Source organism: Triticum aestivum, chromosome 3B (genome assembly GCF_018294505.1).
Source record: "Triticum aestivum cultivar Chinese Spring chromosome 3B, IWGSC CS RefSeq v2.1, whole genome shotgun sequence".
NCBI classification, from domain to species: Eukaryota; Viridiplantae; Streptophyta; class Magnoliopsida; order Poales; family Poaceae; genus Triticum; species Triticum aestivum.
This window is the reverse complement of record NC_057801.1, coordinates 388,639,002-388,659,201: the sequence shown is the minus strand read 5'-3', so window position 1 is coordinate 388,659,201 and position 20,200 is coordinate 388,639,002.

Below are 20,200 nucleotides of genomic sequence, written 5' to 3'. Positions count from 1 at the left end.
GATAGCCCCAGGTACCTATCTTGTGTTGAGCTTCGTCCTTCTCGAGTCTTTCCCCCTTACTTCACCCCTTAAATCTCGGGACGAGATTTCTTGTAGTGGAGGAGAATTGTGACGCCCGAATAATTTAGCTATAGTAATCCCCCGCTAATGGTGCCATGTCATCACATTACTGTTGCTAACCCTCACTTGATCCAAATCATGATTCAAATTCAAACTCAAAATTTTAAAGTCAATAATTCAAATTTGCCAAACATGAAAACTAAAATGTTCAAAGTGTGGAAAATAATCCCTGGATATTTTTCATGTTGGAACCAACCTCTTTCGGATTCCGAAAGTGCCCCTGGAAATTATTTAGTGATCCAGCACCATTTAAACTTGGCCTTTTCAATTTCTAAAAATAGTTAGACAACAACTTTCGGCCTTAAACTTTTTGTGACTCCTAGAATTAATGTGCTTGTTTTAGTTGACAAGACTCTTTTCTATCAAAACTCTTTTAGTCCTACAATTTAAAAGAAAACAAAAAGGGTTTAAGAAAAAGAAAAAGGCAAAGGTAGGGAAGAAAAGCCCTGACCTCCCCTCTCACTGGGCCTCGACCCAGCTGGATCGCCATGCCAGCCCACCATCTCCGATCCCTCCTCTCTCCTCCTGTTCGTGCGACCGAGTCGCTACAGGGGCTTGGTCGCCGTCGCACCCTCTCGCCGGCAGCGCCGGGAGGGGATAAGGGTGCCACACCCCGACCCATCGATCCCATCCTCTCACTCGCTCACCACTTCCCTCTCTCTCTCCGCCTCTCGCCAAGGCGCTCGTTCCCCTTCTCCAGATCCGTCGATGAGTGCGGCCATCGCCGCCCGGCTCTCGCCTCTCCATTGCGTCCACGAAGACCGTCGTCGTCTGCTGCATCCACTACGGAGAGGAAAACGGGCCAGAACCCCCTCCTTCGTTGGATCCGTGCCGCCCGCTTCGGTCGCCGGCCATCTCCGTCAACTCCGACCGCCCTGCAGCTACTAAGCCGTCACCGGGCCCTCTTGCGCCTCCTCGGTGAGCTTCGCATGCCTTCCCGTTTTCTTCGTCACCTCTCTGCATGTGTAGCCGCCGTCCTTGCCATGGCCGAACCCACCGCCACTGACGAGCTCACCGCTATAGTCATCGTCACCGTAGCTCGCTCCCGAGTTGGTAACCGAGCTCCTGGGGCTCGGGCTGGTCCAACGCTGCTGCCCACATCGACTACCATGCCCCACATCACCGTAGCCACCAACGCCCGCCACCACCTAATGTCGTCGTGCTCGCCGTGACCCCTGCCTGCTCGCGCTCCCAGGCCGTTCCCCCTTGCTGCCTCCGACGGTCGCCTCTGGCCGCCCTGCTGGCCGCCGAATCCCCGCCACCCGTTTGCCGTAGCGCCTCTGCCTACCGCTGTCGTCTGGCCGCCTCAACCCGCTGTCGGCCACGCCTTGGCCTCGGCTCGCGACCGTGGCCACGCCCCCGACTGCCCGCTCGCGCCAGGCTCCCCCATCGCGCTGCTCACCCCCACGCGCTTCCGCCAGAGCCCCCCCCCAGTTCACCGACCTCGCTGCGCCACCCGGTGGGGTTCCCCATCGCCGGTGGCCTCGCCCCGCGCTCGGGCGCAGCGTCCCTCGGGCACGGGCTCCCGCACTCGTTAACACCGACCCCGCTAGGCTAGCCTGGTGGCACTGCCAGCGGGCCCCACACCCTGCCCTCTAAAGAAAAAGGTTTTAAAAAATATATTAATAAAATCAATTAACTAATTAACTAATTAATTAGTTAGTAATTAATTATTTAATTTAATTAACTCTGTTTAACTACCCTAATTAACTAGGTTGCTTAATTAGGTCTGTTTATTTAAGTTGGGTCAATGACAGGTGGCCCCGAGTCAAACGTTTTGACCGGTCAACAGTTGACTGTTGACTGCTGACTCAGCAGTCAACAGGACCCAGTGCCAACCTCTGTACTGCTCTACTGTGTACACTTGTGTGTGCATGTAGCAATTTAGTCTTTTTTGAATTAATATTTAATCCAATAATTTCAGAATATTGTTAAATCTTTGAAAATCATTGAAATTAAACCGTAGCTCGGATGAAAAAGTTTTATACATGAAAGTTGCTCAGAATTTCGAGACGAATCCGGATATGAGGTTTGTTCGTCTGCCACACATCCCTAGCATAGCAAACATGCAAACTTTCCCCTTCGGTTCATATGTCTGACAGATGTCCGGAACCGGGAAAACTTTCCTGGATGTTTCCCCCTTCGCCAGTATCGCCTAACCCTGTGTTAGAACACCTCTAGCATCGCTTATTGTCTTGTTATGCATATGTTTGCGTGTATTTACTGTTTCTTCCCCCTCTTCTCTCTGGTAGACCCCGAGACCGTTGCTGATGTCCCTGTGATCGACTACGTCGATGACGACCCCTCCTTCTCGCCTGAGCAACCAGGCAAGCCCCCCCTTTGATCATCCTGATATCGCCCATTCCATTCTCTCCTGGTTGCATTAGATTTTGCTACTGTTATTGTTTGCTCCTATTCTGATGCATAGCCTGCTTTTGTAACCTGCTGTTGTACCTTACCTGCTTATCCTAAACTGCTTAGTATAGGTTGGTTAGTGATCCATCAGTGACCCCCACTTATCCTTGGTGCCCCTACTTCATCATCGACGACTCGATCAGCGTGATCGACGACCAGAGCCCAACACCTCTCATCACATCACGCCCCTTTTGTTGCTCGACTCTCTAGAGCTACTATCGAGTGCCGAGGGTGATCCCTCCTAACGCATTCCTAATGATAATTCTGTAGTGTAGCTATTCGGTCGTGTTCATCGAGGGTGATTTCCTCTTTCACCATTCCCGATACAGCTCTATCATTCAACACCTCAAGTGTGAACCTCGAGGGTGGTCCCTCTTACGTTCACCTTGATGATTACATTGAGTGGAATCCACCGGGGGTGATTCCTCGGGTTTTCCCCTTGATGTTCGGACACACAGTTACCTTGACTTTACTTGAGACCTTGGTGAAAGTCGGGAGGGCCCAGAGAGCACCCGCAAGATGGTTACATGGCATGGCCGGGCATTCTAGGCCCTTGTCGTAAGTCCACGAGACGGGGCGACGGGGTCACTTTCTATCGTGAGTCTCTGCTCATCTCCGCAAGTTAATAATACACTATGGTTTGGGTATTTGCTTTGAGTTGGCCTTTGGCCTTTACGCACCAACCACCATGTGAGAATAGTTATGGGCCTCGACGACGTAGTATCAGCCGAAGCTTTGTCAGACGTCCAGTTCAGTAGTGCGGCACGGCTGGGCCGGCACCATCCTGTAGTGGTGGAGCCTGGACCCGCCCTGCGCGCAATGATCTGGAGTGCAATGGGCGATGGGCCAGACCCCGGAGTGCTTAGGTTGTAGACCGGCGGGGACCTCTCTGCTGAGCCTAGGTAGGGCTACGGCGTGTTGATTTTCTGAGGCCGGGCATTGACTCAGAAAAGTGTGTCCGGTCAGAGTAATCAAGCGTGTTGGAAAACATGGTGCACCCCTGCAGGGAAGATTATCTATTAATAGCCGTGTCCATGGTAACAGACGTTCAGACTTATATCCTGATCTTATACAACTACAAATGGATACTTAAGATATGTGGCTCCGGGATTGCTTTCTCGCAGGGAGTCGAGGAAGGATCTCTGGGCATTAATGTTACAACATGTTTGTTAAATAAACTGCTATTCTTTACTCTTCTACTTGCTGCAAGATGCTTGGAGCTGCTTGAAGATGCTAGTCTTCGATAGGCTAGGCCTTCCTTCTACTCTGGTTTTCTGTAGTTCAGTCCACAGATACAAACCTTCCATTTGATACCAGTGCATACTTAGTATAGATCTGATGCTTGCGAGTACTTTGGATGAGTACTCACGGTTGCTTTGCTACCCCCTTTTCCCCCTTCCTTCTTCTTTCCGGTTGATGCAACCAGATGGTGGATCACTGGAGCCAGATGCCACCGCTGATGGATGCTACTACGTGACGACCGCCTACGACTAGGAGTAGTTAGGAGGTCTGAGGCAGGAGGCCTTGCCTCTTCGATCGTTGTTGCTTTTGTGCTAGCCTTCTTAAGGCATTCTTGTTTAACTTATGTCTGTACTCGGATATTGTTGCTTCCGCTGACTCTTGTGTTTTGAGCTTGTATTCGAGCCCTCAAGCCCCCTGGCTTGTAATATAAAGCTTGTATTATTTTGATTTGTGTCTAGAGTTGTGTTGTGATATCTTCCCGTGAGTCCCTGATCTTGATCGTACACATTTGCGTGTATGATTAGTGTACGATTGAATCGGGGGCGTCACAATCGGACAGTGGCCCCGGACTATGTTGGTCGTCCCCTGGCTCATCCTACTCCATCATTGGGTTCATGGGGTCGTCGTTGCCTTTGAAGTCAACCGGGGTTTTATTCTTTCTTGCGATGTTATCGCTGTTTTTACTGTGGCAGGATTTAGAGCGTCGCCGACGTCGTCGCTTTGGTTGCTTCTCAAGAGGATTATCCTCCGTTGCATCCTTCCGTTCCTCGCCGTTGTTTTCTTTGGGTGTGTCCACCATGTATATATCATATGATGAGGTGGCTGTCCAGCGCCCTGTGGGCGGTGGTTCCAGTTCTTCTCCAGCATCGTCGTCCAGACCATCGATGTCTTCGGAGTCGAAATCAAGCATGTCAGTTAAGTCGTCGATAGTGGCAATTAAGTGGGTGGTGGGTGGGGAACGAATTTCTTCATCGTCCGCTTCCCACTCAAGCCGGACATAGTTCAGCCAAGAGACTCCTCACAAGGAGAGAGATTTCAGTGAATTTAGCATGTCGCCCAAGGGCGAGTGCTGAAAGATATCAGCGGAGGTAAACTTCATGATCGGTGCCCTATCAGATTCAATAGGCACGGATGCGCGTGGTTTGGAACCTATGACCGGAGACGCGTCCGAGGGTCTGATGACACAGATCTCTTTGGAGGTGAAGTCTGTGTTTGGCTCTAGCGCCAATGAGTGTGCAGCCTCTGTGGCGGGGTCTATCCACCCGTCCTCGGATGGCGCGATCTGCTCCGAATCTAAGGCCAGGGCAGCTGCAGGTGCATTCTCCTGAACATCGTCTGATGGCAGATCTAAGTCATGCTCATCGTGACTGTACAACACACCTGTCATGGCCTCGAATCCGTCAAAGATCGAGTTTCCGCGGATGTCGGCAGTGTAGTTCAAGCTTCCAAACCTGACCTGATGGCCAGGGGCGTTGCTATCGATCTGCTCCAGATGGCCAAGCGAGTTGGCCCACAGTATGAAGCTGCCGAATATGAAGACCTGTCCGGGAAGGAAAACCTCACCCTCGATCACATCGTTGTAGATGATTGAAGGAGCCATCAAGCCTTGCCATGACGACAAAGTGGAACACTCAATGAAAGCACCAATGTCGGTGTCAAAACCGGCGGATCTCGGGTAGGGGGTCCCAAACTGTGCGTCTAAGGCTAATGGTAATAGGAGGCGGGGACACAATGTTTACCCAGGTTCAGGCTCTCTCGATGGAGGTAATACCCTACTTCCTGCTTGATTGATCTTGATGATATGAGTATTATAAGAGTTGATATATCACGAGATCGCAGAGGCTAAACCCTAGAAGCTAGCCTATGATTATGATTGTTCATGTCCTACGGACTAAGCCCTCCGATTTATATAGACACCGGAGGGGGCTAGGGTTACACAGAGTTGGTTATAGAGAAGGAGATCTACATATCCGAATTGCCAAGCTTGCCTTCCACGCAAAGGAGAGTCCCACCCGGACACTGGACGAAGTCTTCAATCTTGTATCTTCATAGTCTAGCAGTCTGGGCAAAGTATATAGTCCGGCTGTCCGAGGACCCCCTAATCCAGGACTCCCTCAGTAGCCCCTGAACCAGGCTTCAATGACGACGAGTCTGGTGCGCAGATTGTCTTCGGCATTGCAAGGCGGGTTCCTTCTTCGAATACTCCATAGAAAATTTTGAACACAAGGATCGTGTCCGGCTCTACAAAACAAATTCCACATACCACCGTAGAGAGCACAATATTCCATAAATCTAATCTACCGACAACTTTTCATAGCGTGACATCACGCCGCGGCCTGGTCATTACGAACCGTTTTTCCCAGCCTGCTACTTGACGTATTGCGAGGCGATTTTATTGGCACATCTTGTCGAAGCAGAGATCGTGTCCCCTTATCACGGGATTCTCATCAATACGGGTGTGGGTAACCCAACCGCGCTTGTTAGTATGACTCCTCGATTTTAGGCAAGTTCCAAATGGCCATGCGAAGGATGCTTAATATTCACCCTCTTTATAAAGGGGCCAAGACCTGTCCTTTTCTTTCCACGCTCGATCCTTCCCTTCCCCTACCTCGAGTTCCAACACCCAAGGTTCAGGCTATGCGCTTGGACCTTCAACCATGTCCGGGTCCAACCTTCAAGGCCGGTGGATGGCCTCCTCCGTCACAGAGGAGGACATCAAGAAGCTCAGGGAGGCTAGGTATCTGACCGCTGAAATCCCCCACAGGCTACCTGCTCAAGGGCAGGTTATCCCCACTCCCGAACCCAACAAGAGTGTTGTATTTGTTTCCCACTTCCTCCGAGGGCTAGGCTTTAGTATTGATCCCTTCGTAAGAGGGCTCATGTTCTATTACGGGCTAGATTTACATGATCTAGCTCCAAATTCCATCCTTCACATCTCATCGTTTATCCTCGTGTGTGAGGCTTTCCTCCACATTACCCCACACTTCGGCTTATGGCTCAAGACCTTTAATGTGAAGCCAAAGATGATCGACGGGCGACACGCGGACTGCGGAGGCGCTATAATAAGCAAAGGTGCCGGTGCCCTATGGCCAAAGGGCTCCTTCCTGGAGGTGTCAGACTTATGGCAACGGGAGTGGTTCTACATCACAGCACCCCGAGGTACAAAGCGGGCGGCCGCCCCAGGCTTCCGCCCGGGCCCTCCTCCCCAACTGGCGTCATGGGTCAACAAAGGGCTGGACTGGGGGCCAGTAAATGACGTGCCGACATTGCAAAGCCGCATTCGAGACCTCCTCAAGAGGAATGTCAGTCTCGTCAAAGTGATGCAAGTAATGCTAGTTCATCTGGTCCTGCATGCCAACGCCGATCTCTCCGTATGTGGAAGTTCAACCCGGAAGGACCGCGAACTATTCAGCACTTCTTCGGCGTGACGCTCGAAGGGACATATGGATTGTTCTTTGGATCACGAATAAAGTGTCTGGACACCATCGAGGATGCGGGTCTCAACTGCAACCGCCCAGATACCCAAGTAAGTAATTCCACGACCAAACATGATGTCTTTACATTTGTCACAACATCATTCTAAAAAATTGCCCTCGCCCAGGACTGGATAAGAAAGGCGGAGAGGATCAGGTGGTCGGCCCCTCTTCCCGAAGGTTCGCCGGATCCTGTACTAACTAGGATGCTGGCTCACGCACCCTATCAAGTGCCATCGGGAGAGGACGAGGGGAGGAATAGAGAAGCCGAAAGCTGTCTTCATACATTACCCATCAAAAACGGGGGAATTAGTGCCTCCATGAAGGAGGAGGATCGGGGAGGCAAATCTAGAATCCCCTCTCCCCGCGGGAAGAAAAGGGGTGCTCCTGAATATTTGGACGTGGAGGCTTCCAAACGAGGGAAGAAACCTTCGCCAGGGGGCCCTGCCCCGGAGGGCGTTCTTACCGTACAGCGCTCGCAAGGGGGCCAGCCATCAACCGAGTTGTAAGTGAACCAAAGCACTTTGGTAAATATATCCTGCTTTATCTCTGAGAACAATGACCGAGACATATATTTTGCAGTCCGGCTCGTAGCCCTTCTCGACAAAGTTTGTCTTCGGGGATCTTCTTCCGGAGATGATGGAGAGCGAAACGCCTCCTCCTGCCTCCCCGCCTCATGGGGCGGACGACCCCGAGGTGTCATCGCGGAGAATTTCTCCTGATCCGCAAAGGCCAGAAGGTAACTCTTCGGCCGCCCGAAGTCCGGAGTATTCAGCTCCTAAGGAGGGCAACAAAAAGAGCCCGGGCTTGTCCGGTGTAAAACCGGACACATTGATGGATCTTCTGGAGCAAGCGGCTATCTTAGAGGCACATCGTACCTTAATGGGTACGGTGGTTGAGAGGATCTCATCCGCCAAAAGCGGGTTGAATGAGGCTTTTACGAGCCTGTTAAGAGGCTTTGAGGTACGCAAAGTAATATAGATATATTTGACTGTACCGCACACGCTAGGTGTGCTCTGTATAGATAGTTGGCAAACAGAGGATCATAGTCCCAGGTAATGATCGCGTTGCTTTCATGTGCAGGCGGCTGTGGGTCCGGCGGCTGACCAGACTGCTGATTTTGCCGAATTGAGGTGGCAGCTTGACGTGGCAGATGCCGACATCACGCTTGTGAACAAGCGGCTTGACGAGGCACAGGGTATGTACATTCTGGTCGTCAGTAAATATTAAGAGGAGCATGATGCTAGTATCTATAATATTCTTTGACTGCAGATGGAGCTGCCGCCGTGGAGACCCTTCGAGAGGAACTTGCCTGAGCCAAGGAACAAGCCAGGAGAAGTGATGCGACCACCCTGAAGGCGGCCGAAAAGTTAAAAGCCGAACAGGCCGCTCATCGCTAGAGAGAAGATAAAATAGCCAACATGGCTCTTGAGCTCCAAAATGCCGCCAGCCGGTGTGATCTCCTCGAAAGGGAAAGCCAAGCAAAAGCGGCTGACTTGAAGAAGGCTTTGGAAGCAGCCAAGGAAACGCGTTCTGAAATCAGAGCTGCGCGGGAGGAGCTTCGTCAAGTCGGAGATATCACGGCTGGGAGGCCCTTTTTATTGCAGACGAAGTTCGACGATCCAAAGTATGCCCCTCTTGATCAATTATGGAGTTATGCAGACGCGTACTTGGATTTAGCAAAGAGTGTTGCTGATGCAACTGAGTATTTCAAAGATCAAAAAGCTCATGAGGTGGAAAAATTGTTCTGGTCGCAGTTCAGCGCTCCAAAGCGTCCGCTGCTGTTGAATGAGCAAATGGCTGAGTGGGCCGAGCTCCATAGGTTGTCCGGGCTTGCCATGAGGTCTATCGTGGAACATCTTTAGCCGAAGGAACCAAGTCCGGATAGTTATTTTAGCTTAGTGCAATGATTTCTTCGTGTTGTGCCGCATATCGACACTGTAAAAAGGTCAACATGCATAGAGGGTGCGCGGATGGCTCTTGCCCGTGTTAAGACATACTAGGCAGGGATGGAGGCCACCGCAATTGCAACCAGGGGTTCGACCGGAGGCCAGGACTCGCCCGAGCACTATTTTGAAGAAGTCCTAGAAGACGCCCGTTTAATAGAGGCTCAGTGCTCGAAGGTTACCATGTTCGAGTGACATGTACTTTGATTGTAAAAACAATGCTATTCTGATTATAAATGCTGCGTTTATACTTTTGCCCATAAAGTTTATAGTGCCTCCTGTGCGGCCGTTTATGTATGTATGTATGTATATAACCTGAAAGTTTGCAGTCGTCGGCTTCAGCCCCCATGCATATAATGCGGGGGTGTTCGGTAAAGCACGTAATCACACTTGATCCAACATCTTGGTCCATTAAGGAGGTGATAGCGCAGCGAACAAGGCAATCGGACTATATAGCTTTAACACTTTCACTTAGCCATAGGAGTTTGACAGTGGGGCTACTATATAGCCCCTAGTACTTCCGCGTTCATCCGAATACGGTGCGCGTACGTACATGACCGGGAAACCGGTCCTTCATTAATGCGGAGGAATTGCGAAGATTCCGCTGAGTCATCGAGTGGTTGACCAGTCTCACGCTTTATCATGACAGTCAGTTTTCGGCTTTCTCTACTGAGGTGCTCATCCAGATGAACCAGGGCACAATCATAGTAGTTCTCCCGGTGCCACCTTAGCCGATAGAGCGGAACGTAAGGTAGCAAAACACGGGAGCCGGGCAAACCCAACTATTGACCAAAGACATGATTCGGAGCTGATGCATATAAGGCCAAACTCGCGACGCCGAACACTCCCTAAGGTATTCGGACTTTACAACATATACTGGGCTGAGTAACGCCCTCGATAATGAGCCCTGAATTTCCAGGTACATGCATTAATCTGGCGTGACGAAATGCCAATAACGCCAGTATCCCTCTCGGTTGTGTTAAGTGCCCGGAGGGTGTCAAGCAACAAGAGACATTAAAAAAGGTTTACACAGGGTCTTAATCTAAAAAGAAACCTTTGAGCGGGGCCCTGCCGCACGTCTGCGCCGTTGTCTCGGTTGTGCCGTATCCTAGAAGGGTGTGGCATGATGATCATCTGCAAAAAGGAAAAACCCAGGTGAAAGAATCTGGTGTGATCTTGCGAAAAGTTGGTTATTCTTAATGAACCATGAGAATTCAATCTATTATTGTATTGATAGGGTCAAGCTGAACTATGGGCCTTTTTTACATGCAGGCAGCCCCTAGCACCACCTATGGGGGTATGTCCATCGACCCAAGCTCAGGTTTATCTGGGCTGCTACAAATAGTGCTACGCGGGACACGTCTAACCGTGTCGGTGGTCTTGACGACCAATCATTTATTCTGGTTGGAGGGGCCACTCAGTGGTTCGGCTGTTAGAGCCGCCACATATTCTTCCGCACGTAAGTAACGCTCTGTATTTCCGCTAATTGTGATGATGCCGCGTGGACCGGGCATCTTAAGTTTAAGATAAGCGTAATGCGGAACTGCATTGAAACGGACGAAGGCCGTTCTTCCTAGTAGCGCTTCGGAAGTTGTTGGGGGCAAACCGAATACAACCTCTAGTATTAGAGAGCCCGTGCAGCGGGCTTCTATGCCTGGTGTTACTCCTTTAAAGGTAGTATTACTTTGGCTGATTCTTGACGGGTCTATCCCCATCTTGCGGACAGTGTCTTGATATATCAAATTCAGACTACTAACGCCATCCATGAGGACTCGGGTGAGATGGTATCCGTTAATTATTGGGTCGAGCACCAAGGCAGCCGATCCTCCGTGCCGGATACTAGTCGGATGATCCCTGCGATCAAAAGTGATCGGGCAGGCCGACCAAGGGTTGAACTTGGGGGCGACGGGCTCTACAGTGTATATGTCTCGGAGTGCGTGTTTACGCCTCCTCTTTGGTATATGAGTTGCGTAAATCATGTTCACTGTTTTGACCTCTGGTGGAAAAAATTTCTGTCTCCTAGTGTTCGGCTAGCAAGACTCATCCCCGTCTTCACTTGGCGTCTCCCTCCCCTTGTGTTCGGCGTTTAGTTTGCCGGCCTGCTTGAAGACCCAGCATTGTTTGTTGGTGTGGTTTGCAAGTTTTTCGGGGGTGCCATGAATCTGACATAATCTGTCTAGAATCTTGTTTAGGCTGGACGGTCCATCTCTGCTGCCTTTAAATGGCTTTTTCCGTTAACCGGGTCGAGAGCCCCTAAATCCGGCGTTGACCGCCGTTTTGTCTGGGCTGTCTTCATTGCTTCGACGCTTGTTTTTATTGCGTCGCGGCTTCCCATTGCCGTCCCTAATATCGGATGTGCCTGGGTCATTTGTGCCTCTATGGGCCAACCAACTATCCTCGCCCATGCAAAAGCGGGTCATAAGGCTTGTTAGGGCTGCCATTGTCCTCGGCTTTTCCTGGCCGAGGTGTCTGGCGATCCATTCGCCCCGGACACTATGCTTGAAAGCTGCTACAGCTTCGGCATCAGGGCAATCGACGATTTGATTCTTCTTTGTGAGAAATCTGTTCCAAAGCTTATGGGCTGACTCTCCGGGTTGTTGAATTATGTGACTTAAATCGTCTACATCCGGAGGTCGGACATAGGTCCCTTGAAAATTAGCCCTGAAAGCATCCTCAAGTTCCTCCCAACTTCCAATTGAGTTTTCGGGGAGGCTTTTCAACCAGTGCCGAGTTGGTCCTTTCAACTTGAGGGGCAGGTATTTGATGGCGTGGAGATCATCTCCGCGAGCCATGTGGATGTGAAGAATAAAGTCCTCAATCCAGACCACAGGGTCTGTCATTCCGTCGTATGCCTCTATATTTATGGGTTTAAACCCCTCTGGAAATTCATGATCCAGCACCTCATCGGTGAAGCACAGGGGGTGTGCGGCACCCCTGTATTTGGATGTGTCATGGCATGCCTCCGACGGTTGTCGTGTTCGGTGTTGATTCCGAGCTGATATTCGATCAGTATAGTCATTTTGGTAGCCCTGATCCTGCGCCGGAGCATGCTTCCTAGATCCATAGATGGACCTGGCCATACCGGCTTTTTTGTCCAAGTGTTCACGTAAATTGTGTGTTGACTTGTGTGTGGCGTCATTAGCCGCCCTATCGCGGCCACAGGGTGGTCGGTCCGGCGGATCGGCCGTATTATTTTTCGGCGGAATGGGCTCTATAGCCTCGTTGTCGAATTCGGGCAGCAGCTTGCGCTTTGGGTAGCTCTTTGTGTGGCGATCGCCACCATATTTTTCTTCCATGTCGAGCACTTTATTCCATCTGCGGTTGAGCGTATCCTGTGCGGCCTTGAGCCTTTGCTTCTGCTTCTTCAAGCTCCTCACGGTGGCGATAAGCCTTCTATGGAGGTTCTCTTGTTCCAAGTGCCTTTCCGGGATGATGAGTGCATCGTCGTCCGGACTGTTCTCCTCTCCGGAGACAGGTATATGAGTTTTATCTCTGCCATCGCTATGATCGGACAGCGGCCCTGGACTATGTTCGCCGTCCCCTCGCCCATCCTGCTCCATCACTGGGTTCATTGGGTCGTCGTTGCCTTCGAAGTCAACGAGGGTGTTATTCTTTGTTGCGCTGTTATCGCTATTTTTTCTGTGGCGGGAATTATAGCGTCGCCAACGTCGTCGCTTTGGTTGCTTCTCAAGAGGATTATCCTCCATTGCATCCTTCCGTTCATCGCCATTGTTTTCTTTGGGTGTATCCACCATGTATATTTCATATGATGAGGTGGCTGTCCAGCGCCCTGTGGGCGGTGGTTCCAGTTCTTCTCCAGCATCGTCGTCCAGACCGTCGATATCTTCGGAGTCAAAATCAAGCATGTCAGTTAAGTCGTCGACAGTGGCTATTAAGTGGGTGGTGGGTGGGGAACAAATTTCTTCATCGTCCGCTTCCCACTCAAGTCGGACATAGTTCAGCCAAGAGTCTCCTAACAAGGAGAGAGATTTCAGTGAATTTAGCACATCGCCCAAGGGTGAGTGCTGAAAGATATCAGCGGAGGTAAAGTCCATGATTGGTGCCCAATCAGATTCGATAGGCACGGATGTGCATGGTTCAGAACATATGACCGGAGACGAGTCCGAGGGTCCGATGACACAAATCTCTTTGGAGGTGAAGTCTGTGTCCGGCTCTAGCGCCGATGAGTGTGCAGCCTCCGTGGCGGGGTCTATCCACCTGTCCTCGGATGGCGCGATCTTCTCCGGATCTAAGGCTAGGGCAGCTGCATGTGCATTCTCCTGAACACCGTCTGATGGCAGATCCAAGTCATGCTCATCGTGATTGTACGGCGCACCTGTCATGGGCTCAAATCCGTCGAAGATCGAGTTTCCGCGGATGTTGGCAGTGTAGTTCAAGCTTTCAAACCTGACCTGATGGCCAGGGGCGTTGCTATCGATCTGCTCCAGATGGCCAAGCGAGTTGGCCCGCAGTATGAAGCCGCCTAATACGAAGACCTGTCCGGGAAGGAAAACCTCACCCTCGATCACATCGTTGTAGATGATTGAAGGAGCCATCAAGCCTTGTTGTGATGACACAGTGGAACTCTCAATGAAAGCACCAATGTCGGTGTCAAAACCGGCAGATCTTAGGTAGGGGGTCCCGAACTGTGCGTCTAAGGCTAATGGTAACAGGAAGCAGGGGACACAATGTTTACCCAGGTTCGGGCCCTCTCGATGGAGGTAATACCCTACTTCCTGCTTCATTGATCTTGATGATATGAGTATTACAAGAGTTGATCTACCACGAGATCGCAGAGGCTAAACCCTAGAAGCTAGCCTATGATTATGATTGTTCCTGTCCTACGGACTAAGCCCTCCGGTTTATATAGACACCGGAGGGGGCTAGGGTTACACAGAGTCGGTTACAGAGAAGGAGATCTACATATCCAAATTGCCAAGCTTGCCTTCCACACAAAGGAGAGTCCCACCCGGACACGGGACGAAGTCTTCAATCTTGTATCTTCATAGTCCAACAGTCCGGCCAAAGTATATAGTCCGGCTGTCCGAGGACCCCCTAATCCAGGACTCCCTCAATGATCGTTAGCAAAGACCACCTGAGTATTCCCTTGTACGTCCAAGCCCCTAGCTTTCTTGGTGTATATGTCCCATGATGGGTCCGGTGATCAGGTTTATCAGAAAATGCCTTCAGAGGAGAGACAACCTGAAAGAAAGAGAAAAAGTGAAGGTATTCGGATCCAGGAGCGGTTGAGCTGCGTTGTGGACCGAGGTCTAGTTGTGCCTCCGTCCATGCCCATGGTATTTTAAGTGCATAGTTGTGTACGCGCGGCACGACTTTCACCGCTTTATTGGGGCTGGGACGAAGGCCGAATTGCTAGCTGAGCTCTGGACGAGCCGGGCGGTCCTGTTACAGAGTAGCTCAGACTCGCTTGACGGTGTCCGAGGGCTTTATTGCCGAATTGAGGTTTTGCCTAAGAAGGCTATTCTGTACTTCTGCTGCAAGGGCCGCGGTGTGCTCCTCGGTACGGAGGGAACGCTCCGTATTTCCATTGACTGTTATGACACCGCGAGGTCCGGGCATCTTGAGCTTAAGGTAGGCATAATGGGGCACCGCATTGCAACGAGCAAATGCGGTTCGTCCGAGCAGTGCGTGATTACCACTGCGGAAGGGGACGATGTCGAAGAGTAATTCTTCGCTTCTGAAATGGGATCCAAAGACCACTTCTAGTGTGATTGAGCCCATACAGCATGCCTCTACACCTGGTATGACACCTTTAAAGGTGGTTTTTGTGGGCTTGATCCTTGAGGGATCAATACCCATTTTGTGCACTGTATCCTGATAGAGCAGGTTCAGGCTGCTACCACCGTCCATGAGGACGCGTGTGAGGTGGAATCTGTCAATGATAGGGTCTAGTACCAGTGCGGCTGAACCGCCATGACGGATACTATTCGGATGGTCCCTTCGATCAAAAGTGATCGAACAGGAGGACCACGGGTTGTATTTTGGGGTGACTGGCTCCATCGCGTAGACGTCCCTTAGTGCGCGCTTCCACTCCCTTTTGGGGATATGGGTAGCATATATCATATTCACCGTTTTAACTTGGGGAGGAAACTTCTTATGTCCCCCTATGTTCCGTGGTCGGGGTTCCTCGTCGTCGTCGCTTTGTGATCCCTTTTCCTTGTTTACGACATTTAATTTGCCAGCCAGTTTAAAGACCCAACATTCTCTGTTGGTATGATTGGCTGGTTTATCGGGGGTGTCGTGGATTTTACATGGACGATCGAGTATGCAGTCCAGACTGGATGGGCCCGGATTATTTCTCTTAGATGGCTTTTTTCGCTGACCGGACTTGGAGCCACTGAATCCGGCATTGACGGCCATGTCTTCGGTGTTATCGTCATTATTTTGATGCTTGTGCCTGTTTCGTCGGGGCTTGCCGTTGCTATCTCTAGCTTCAGAAGTGTCGGGTTTACTTGAGGTGTTGTTGCTAGGAGCTAGCCAGCTATCCTCGCCCGCACAAAAGCGGGTCATGAGCATCGTAAGGGCTTCCATGGACTTCGGCTTCTCTTGCCCGAGGTGTCGGGCGAGCCACTCGTCGCGTATGTTATGCTTAAAGGCCGTTAGGGCTTCAGCCTCCGGACAGTCGACGATTTGGTTCTTTTTAGTTAAGAACCGAGTCCAGAATTTCCTAGCTGACTCTCTGGGCTGTTGGGTTATATGACTTAAGTCATCGGCATCCGGAGATCGGACATAAGTGCCTTGGAAGTTGTCAAGGAATGCATCTTCCAGGTTCTCCCAACTGTCAATGGAGTTTTCGGGCAGACTGTTCAACCAGTGCCTAGCTGGTCCCTTTAGTTTTAGCGGGAGATACTTGATGGCATGGAGGTCATCGCTGCGGGCCATATGTATATGGAGAAGGAAGTCCTCGATCCATACCACGGGATCTATTGTTCCATCATATGATTCAATATTTACAGGTTTAAACCTGTAAAGGGAATTCATGCTCCATTACCTCATCAGTGAAGCATAGCGGGTGTGCGGCGCCTCTGTGTCGGGCTACGTCGGGACGCAGCTCGGATGGAGCCGGTCTGCGGTATTCGGCCCGGACAGGTGTGTATTTGTTATATCCAGTGTGGTGGTTGTCTTTGTGCGTCGGGGCGCACCCCCGCGATCTGTAGATCGATCTGGTTTGTCCTGCTTTGTTTTCCACGTCGTTCCGCAGGTCATGTGTGTATCCCCGAGCTGTTGTGTTTCTATTTGTTCGGCAAGGCAGTGCTGGCTAGTGCTCGGGCTGAATTGCGGTTTTATCTTGGCCACGCGATGGTCGATCAGCCGCATTATGTGCTGGTAGTACTGGCTCCAGCGCCTCGTCATCGAATTGAGGTAGCAATTTGCGCTTCGAATAACTTTTGGTTGGGCGTTCGAGTCCGTATTCCTCGGCTGTTAGGACCTCAGCCCATTTATCAGTGAGCAGATCTTGATCAGCTCGAAGCTGCTGCTGCTTCTTCTTCAGGCTCTTTGCAGTGACTATAAGCCGGCGCTTAAAATGCTCCTGCTCGACGGATCCTCTGGCACGATAAATTTTTCGTCGCCGAGGCTCACCTCATCCTCGGAGACAGGCATGTAATTGTTGTCTTCCGCCAATGCTCTTTGCTTGTTACCCACAAAGATGATATCCTTCATCAATTCACCTTCGTTGCGTTGGAGGCGCAGTCGTCTTTCACATTGGTGCAATTTTATCACACAATTGGCTATGAACCAAATGTTTCCTCGAAGAAGCATCGACGTTGGTACTAAGAGTTTTGTATTGATTTCTAAGCCTTCTCACAAATTTGTCTTCAGCTCCCCTGTAATTTTATTTGTCCAACTATTAACTAAATATATGATCAGACTTTGATCAAAAATATGGTGTGGACTAAAAACCTGGATGGACGTAGTAGCCCTCCATTTTTATTTACTCTGCATATTAGATTTGTGTGAAGTCAAATTTCATAAAGTTTGACTAAGTTTAAGCCGAACACAACAAACCATAATTATTGAGAGGGCAAACTACACATACTCTCAAACCTTTCCGATAATTGAAATTAAAATTCTTTATTTGTACACACTCTCACACCTTTCTGATAATTTGGCGCGTGTGTGGTTGTTCACTTAACGGAGGGTAGTGTACTGCATGTGAAGGACAGGAAGTGCGGCCAGGACGCGTGGATCATTAGTTCATCGTAAGTAGTTTTCTTCACTGGTACGTTAAATAAAGAGTTTTGTTTCGTACTTACACAATTTAAAACGATTGTTATGGAGAGAAAAAGAAAACCACTCCACTATATATTAGCAGTATACACGAGTACTATATAAGTACTATATAAGCTGGAGCGTCAGTGCTTGTTCGCTAGGGTTTGCACTCTCCACACTCTCGTCGCACTACATATATATATATACACACATTGGAGGCTCAGTGTTCCTTTGCTAGGGTTTGCTATATTCATAGTCTCTCACCCTCTTCACCAGATCTAAACAGGACTACGTTGGCCTTTATCTCTCTCCCTCCTCATAGCTGGTGAAGGAGCCGTCTGGATCCCGTCGCACAGGGAAGGGGACGAGGTGCATCGTTCACTCTATCACCTTCGGCGAGGGAGGTAATCCACTGCCGGCTGCGTTGTTCTCTTTCACCCAGTGCCTGTGCGGGAGGGCCACCGACCCCTTCTTCCTCACTGTCGTACATAGTGTGGGCAGATCCGGCCTCCCGCCGCATGCCTAGCCACATCCCGACGACCCTAAGGTATAACTTTCTTTGAAACCGTCATTGCTCTAGCTGCATCCGAATCTTTTTCGATTTTGTAGTCAAATCTAGACCTTGGTTCAAAGAGGAAAGAATGGTGCGGTGGGGTGGAGCATGAACCTACGACGTGGTTCAATGAGGAAAGGAGGGAGGGAAAGTAGTATAGACTGGCTATCCAGCCGCTTTGTTGGTCGAAAAGGGAAAAAGGGGGTAACCCCGTACACACATCTGTAAGGAACCTATCTCTTTGTTGAAAAAGGAAATAAACTGGGGGTCGGTAGTTTGTCCAAGACTAGATTTGTTGCCCTCACATAGGAAAAAGGTTCAAAGAGAACAAATATGGGACCAATGCAGATATGCTGCTTGGCAACATGCTCTGCATCACCCATTTATACGTGTGGAGGCACATGGTTTTGATTTGTCCCATGTTCCATACAACTATTTTGCTCTTGTAAATCTAAGAATGCCACTGGAAAATTGAAGCACTGCCACTGTTAAAAGTAAATTACATTTTTAACGAATGTTATTTTAAGAGAATTTCTCTATCAATATGAATCCATGCAGCCATTTTAGAAATGCTATTGTCCTATACTTTGTTTTCCATCCAGATAAGGTAGATGCTTCTTTTTGTGGCCGCATGTTTCATCCTCCTTTATTGGCCAGTAATTGTTTCCTTTTTTGCCTCTGTTAAAACATGGATATCTATTCAACTTGTTGCTATTGCGACATTTTGCTTTGCTATGCTTAACACTTTTGCTTTAAGAGTGTTTTGTGCAGTTCAACTTGAATGGCACACCGGGGACTTTGCTTAATTTTGTTGGAACTGCACAAAAGGAGATCGGTTTTCCATATATGTGTTGAGATTTCTTTCAAATCCTCCTCGCGAGTTGTTTCAAATCTTGGTCAAGAAAAGTCAGTACCGACTTTCATCCACATGATGGTGCGGTGTGCTTTGAGATGTTGTGCTACTTGTATTGGTACTATTTTGGGTAAATGTTGAATTGAAGCTATTGAACTGCTGTCTTTTACCACTTAAGTGAGCAAAAATTGTTCCAACCCAGACATGATGCTTGTTTCTTTGTTACAACAAAACTCTGCATCACCCCCTTTATAAGTAGATGGAAGCACATGGTGTTGTTGCGCCCACTCTCCCCTCGAATTGTTTATGCTTTTTGTTAATCTAATGCCGCTGGTAAAATTAAGCAATGCCACTCTCAGAATTAACTACTAAATCTTAGTTCAAAACTGCAACACTTGTTAGGGATCAGCGGGAGTGCCATTTTTGTTAGGGATCGGCCGGAGTACATGTTTAAAAAAGTATTGTTGAGATAATGTCTCTATTATTATATATCAGTTACAGTGTTTTACAAATGGTACTATCCTGCTTTGTAGTTCTTTCTACATGTTTAACCAAGATATTGTTAAGATAATGTCTCTGTTAATATGAATCAGCCGCATTGTTTTAGGAATGGTACTTTTCTGCTTTATCGTTCTTTATACATGTTGAAACAAGGCATTGTTAAGATAATGTCTCAGTTAATATGAATGAATCACACTGATTGAGAATTGCTACTCTCCTGCTTTGTTTCCCATTAAGATAAGGTGGATCAATAGATGTTTTTCTTCTGGGAATATAAGTCATCAACCGTTATTTCTTAGTAATTGTTTCCCTTATACCTATTGTTGATATAGGGATATCAAAACTTCTACTCGGTTTTATTTCGACTTTGATTTTAGTTGAACTGCACAAAAGGAGCCAATGTGTTTAAGGCAAACTGTTGCATTATTGGGTCCAGTTGGTCTTACCACTTTGCAGAAAGAAGCAATCACTGTTTGCGCTACATTACAGAAGGAATGATCGAGAACCTTTAGAGTATTGTAGACGTTGGTGACATGACTAGTCTACAGACCAAGGAAAACTCAAGTCAACAGCATGTTGTGGGGTGCGAAATTCACTCCATAAGGAAAGATATGACCAAGTCAGTCGTCGACGCAGCTGTAACAAACGAGGTTAGTATCGGCCTTCATCCACATGATCGTGCTTTGTTATGTTGTGCTGATTATATTGCTGTATTGTTTTGAATAAATGTTTAATTCAAGCTATTGTATTGCTATCTTTTCCTGTTAAGATAATGAAGATGATTAAAGTTGTAAGTGTATGTTTAATCAACTAGTACCACTATTATATTCATCACGCTTTTTCTGTATTTATGCAGATAGGGATG